Source organism: Hyla sarda (assembly GCF_029499605.1).
Source record: "Hyla sarda isolate aHylSar1 chromosome 1 unlocalized genomic scaffold, aHylSar1.hap1 SUPER_1_unloc_20, whole genome shotgun sequence".
NCBI lineage: Eukaryota > Metazoa > Chordata > Amphibia > Anura > Hylidae > Hyla > Hyla sarda.
In genome coordinates this window covers 329,247-335,031 of record NW_026607582.1, presented here as the reverse complement: position 1 = coordinate 335,031, position 5,785 = coordinate 329,247, and positions in this window count along the sequence as shown.

The window sequence follows — 5,785 nt, the reverse complement described above, 5'->3', positions numbered from 1 at the left end:
GAAGATAATCATTATAACCCCCTGCCAGATACTGTGCCCCCTAAATATATTCCTAACACCCATCTGTCCCCTGCACCCCTAAATCCGCCTCCAGACCCCTTTTCCCTCAGACCCCTAAATCCTCCTTCAGACCTCTCTATCCCCCCAGACCCCTCTGTCCCGACACCACTATGTCCTCCTCCAGATCCCTCTGCCCCCTCCTCCAGACCCCTCTGTCCCGACACCACTATGTCCTCCTCCAGATCCCTCTGTCCCCTCCTCCAGACCCCTCTGTCCCGACACCGCTATGTCCTCCTCCAGATCCCCTGTCCCCTCCTCCAGACCCCTCTGTCCCGACACCACTATGTCCTCCTCCAAACCCCTCTGTCCCGACACCACTTTGTCCTCCTCCAGATCCCTCTGCCCCCTCCTCCAGACCCTCTGCCCCCTCCTCCAGACCCTCTGTCCCGACACCACTATGTCTTCCTCCAGACCCCTCTGTCCCGACACCCCTATGTCCTCCAGATCCCTCTGTCCCCTCCTCCAGACCCCTCTGTCCCGACACCACTATGTCCTCCTCCAGACCCCTCTGTCCCGACACCACTATGTCTTCCTCCAGATCCCTCTGCCCCCTCCTCCAGACCCTCTGTCCCGACACCACTATGTCTTCCTCCAGACCCCTCTGTCCCGACACCCCTATGTCCTCCTCCAGATCCCTCTGTCCCCTCCTCCAGACCCCTCTGTCCCGACACCACTATGTCCTCCAGATCCCTCTGTCCTGACACCACTATGTCCTCCAGATCCCTCTGACCCCTCCTGCAGACCCCTCTATCCCGACACCACTATGTCCTCCTCCAGAACCCTCTGCCCCCTTCTCCAGACCCCTCTGTCCCGACACCACTGTCTTCCTCCAGATCCCTCTGCCCCCTTCTCCAGACCCCTCTGTCCCGACACCACTATGTCCTCCTCCAGAACCCTCTGTCCCCTCCTCCAGACCCCTCTGTCCCGACACCACTATGTCTTCCTCCAAATCCCTCTGTCCCCTCCTCCAGACCCCTCTGTCCCGACAACACTATGTCTTCCTCCAGATCCTTCTGCCCCCTTCTCCAGACCCCTCTGTCCCGACACCACTATGTCCTCCAGGTCCCTCTGTCCCGACACCACTATGTCCTCCTCCAGATCCCTCTGCCCCTCCTCCAGACCCCTCTTTCCCGACACCACTATGTCTTCCTCCAGATCCCTCTGCCCCCTTCTCCAGACCCCTCTGTCCCGACACCACTATGTCTTCTTCCAGATCCCTCTGTCCCCTCCTCCAGACCTCTCTGTCCCGACACCACTATGTCCTCCTCCAGATTCCTCTGCCCCCTCCTCCAGACCCCTTTGTCCTGAAACCACTATGTCCTCCTCCAGATCCCTCTGTCCCCTCCTCCAGACCCCTCTGTCCCAACACCACTATGTCCTCCTCCAGATCCCTCTGTCCCCTCCTCCTCCAGATCCCTCTTACCCCATCATACCCCTAAACCCTCCTTACTCCTCTGCTCCTTTTTCCTCTGCTCAGGGCCCCTTAAGGCTAGGTTCAGACTACGGAATTTCCACCTGCAATTGCAGGCGGAAATTCCACTTGCTAAAATGTACAGTGAAGTGAATGGGTTTCCATTCACAAATTCACACTTCGGAATTTGTGAAGCGGAATTTGTGAATGGAAAATCCACTTGGAAATTTCTGCCTGAAGAATGGCGGTGCTCTTTCTTCAGGCAGAAATACTCGCGGAACACATTGCAGTCTATTGGAGACTGAAGTGTCCGCGTGGTCCTAGCGCCGACTGATTCAGTCAGCGCTGGCCGCACTCGGGGTCTCTGGGCGGAAATTTTTCTGCCCGGAGATTCCGTAGTCTGAACCTAGCCTTATTGTGGCCTATCTCACATGGCCTTTATCGCTTAATTGCCAGTCCAGCCCCGAGCTCAGCAGTAGTATGACACATGATAGAATTAGATACACAGCATCAGTAGACAGTATCACACATGACAGATTTAGATACACAGGCTCAGCAGACAATATTGCACATAACGGATTTAGATACACGGGCTCAGCAGACAGTATCACACATAACGGATTTAGATACAGAGCACAGCAGACAGTTGCACACATTAAAAGATTAAATACACAGTTTTGCAGACACATGGCGGCACGGGGTCTCACCAGGTCAGTGCCTCTTGTCTTCGCTCTCTCCTCTGCCCAGGCGGCTCCAGGAATGTCCGGGGTATGTGGCTGAACTTTTTCTCAAGGAAGACGGTGCGGAGCACAGGAGCTGAGGCAGGGACACGTCAGGGGAGGGAGCAGACGTGTGCATGGCACTTCTGTCCCAGAAAGCATTGCTGTTCTTAAAGAGGCAGTGTCCCTGCCCCAGCTGATAGAACTTGGTGCTGGGGACTAGAACTAGAGTGCGCAGCCCGCAGCTCACAGGAGAAATTTAGCTGCCGGACCTGAAAGGCAATGCTTTTCTGTCTGGGCATCCTGGACAAGTGTCCTGGATCCCCAGCACCAGCGGGCCCTTTACCCGTCCGGGCCCTTGGACCACGTCCGAATGGACCGGCTGGTCAGTCTGGTCATGGTGTAAACTAACAAGGCAATAGTAAAGTAGATGAATGGATCTGGCACTATCATACAACACCACTGTTCACATGGGATAGGTTTGGGTGCGATAGCATGCACACTGACTACAGATATGGGGGTAACATAGTTAATAAGGTTGTAAAAAGACCAGAGTCCATCAAGTTCAACCTATAACCCTAATGAGTCCCTACTGAGTTAATCCAGAGGAAGGCAAAAAAAACTCATACTAGAGGTAAAAATTCCTTCCCGACTCCAAATATGGCATCAGAATAAATCCCTGGATCAATGTTCTGTCCCTATAAATCTAATATACATAATCTGTGATGTTATTATTCCCCAAAAATGCATCCAGACCCCTTTTTGAACTCTTTTACAGAGTTGCCCATGACCACCTCCTCAGCAGAGGATTCCACAGTCTCACTGCTCTTACAGTAAAGAACCCTCATCTGTGCTGGTGTAGAAACCTTCTTTCCTCTGTAGAGGATGCCCCCTTGTTATATATACAGTCCTGGGTATGAATAGATCATGGAGAGATCTCTGTACGGTCCCTGATATATTTATACATAGCTATTAGGTCGCCCCTAAGCCTTCTTTTTTCTAAACTAAATAACTCTAATTCTGATAATCTTTCTGGGTCCTGTAGTCCTCCCATTCCCCATATTACTCTGGTTGCCCATCTTTGAACCCTCTCCAGCTCCACTATATCTTTATTGTACACTGGTGCCCAGTACTGTACACAGTATTCTATGTGTGGTCTGACCAGTACTGTACACAGCATTCCATGTGTGGTCTGACCAGTACTGTACACAGTATTCTATGTGTGATCTGACCAGTACTGTACACAGTATTCTATGTCTGGTCTGACCAAAACTGTACACAGTATTCTATGTGTGGTCTGACCAGTACTGTACACAGTATTCTATGTGTGGTCTGACCAGTACTGTACACAGTATTCTATGTGTGATCTGACCAGTACTGTACACAGTATTCTATGTGTGATCTGACCAGTACTGTACACAGTATTCTATGTGTGATCTGACCAGTACTGTACACAGTATTCTATGTGTGGTCTGACCAGTACTGTACACAGTATTCTATGTGTGGTCTGCCCAGTACTGTACACAGTATTCTATGTGTGGTCTGCCCAGTACTGTACACAGTATTCTATGTGTGGTCTGACCAGTACTGTACACAGTATTCTATGTGTGATCTGACCAGTACTGTACACAGTATTCTATGTGTGGTCTGACCAATAATGTACACAGTATTCCATGTGTGGTCTGACCAGTACTGTACACAGTATTCCATGTGTGGTCTGACCAGTACAGTACACAGTATTCTATGTGTGGTCTGACCAGTACTGTACACAGTATTCTATGTGTGGTCTGACCAGTACTGTACACAGTATTCCATGTGTGGTCTGACCAGTACTGTACACAGTATTCTATGTGTGGTCTGACCAGTACTGTACACAGTATTCTATGTGTGGTCTGACCAGTACTGTACACAGTATTCTATGTGTGATCTGACCAGTACTGTACACAGTATTCTATGTGTGGTCTGACCAGTACTGTACACAGTATTCTATGTGTGGTCTGACCAGTACTGTACACAGTATTCTATGTGTGGTCTGACCAGTACTGTGCACAGTATTCCATGTGTGGTCTGACCAGTACTGTCCACAGTATTCTATGTGTGATCTGACCAGTACTGTACACAGTATTCTATGTGTGGTCTGACCAGTACTGTGCACAGTATTCTATGTGTGATCTGACCAGTACTGTACACAGTATTCTATGTGTGGTCTGACCAGTACTGTACACAGTATTCTATGTGTGGTCTGACCAGTACTGTACACAGTATTCTATGTGTGGTCTGACTAGTACTGTACACAGTATTCTATGTGTGGTCTGACCAGTACTGTACACAGTATTCTATGTGTGGTCTGACCAGTACTGTACACAGTATTCTATGTGTGGTCTGACCAGTACTGTACACAGTATTCTATGTGTGGTCTGACCAGTACTGTACACAGTATTCTATGTGTGGTCTGACCAGTACTGTACACAGTATTCTATGTGTGGTCTGACCAGTACTGTACACAGTATTCTATGTGTGGTCTGACCAGTACTGTACACAGTATTCTATGTGTGGTCTGACCAGTACTGTGCACAGTATTCTATGTATGGTCTGACCAGTACTGTACACAGTATTTCATGTGTGGTCTGACCAGTACTGTACACAGTATTCTATGTGTGGTCTGACCAGTACTGTACACAGTATTCCATGTGTGGTCTGACCAGTACTGTACACAGTATTCTATGTGTGGTCTGACCAGTACTGTAAACAGTATTCTATGTGTGGTCTGACCAGTACTGTACACAGTATTCCATGTGTGGTCTGAACAGTACTGTACACAGTATTCTATGTGTGATCTGACTAGTACTGTACACAGTATTCTATGTGTGGTCTGACCAGTACTGTACACAGTATTCTATGTGTGGTCTGACTAGTACTGTACACAGTATTCTATGTGTGGTCTGACTAGTACTGTACACAGTATTCTATGTGTGGTCTGACTAGTACTGTACACAGTATTCTATGTGTGGTCTGACCAGTACTGTACACAGTATTCTATGTGTGGTCTGACTAGTACTGTACACAGTATTCTATGTGTGGTCTAACCAGTACTGTACACAGTATTCTATGTGTGGTCTGACCAGTACTGTCCACAGTATTCTATGTGTGATCTGACCAGTACTGTACACAGTATTCTATGTGTGGTCTGACCAGTACTGTGCACAGTATTCTATGTGTGATCTGACCAGTACTGTACACAGTATTCTATGTGTGGTCTGACCAGTACTGTACACAGTATTCTATGTGTGGTCTGACCAGTACTGTACACAGTATTCTATGTGTGGTCTGACTAGTACTGTACACAGTATTCTATGTGTGGTCTGACCAGTACTGTACACAGTATTCTATGTGTGGTCTGACCAGTACTGTACACAGTATTCTATGTGTGGTCTGACCAGTACTGTACACAGTATTCTATGTGTGGTCTGACCAGTACTGTACACAGTATTCTATGTGTGGTCTGACCAGTACTGTACACAGTATTCTATGTGTGGTCTGACCAGTACTGTACACAGTATTCTATGTGTGGTCTGACCAGTACTGTACACAGTAT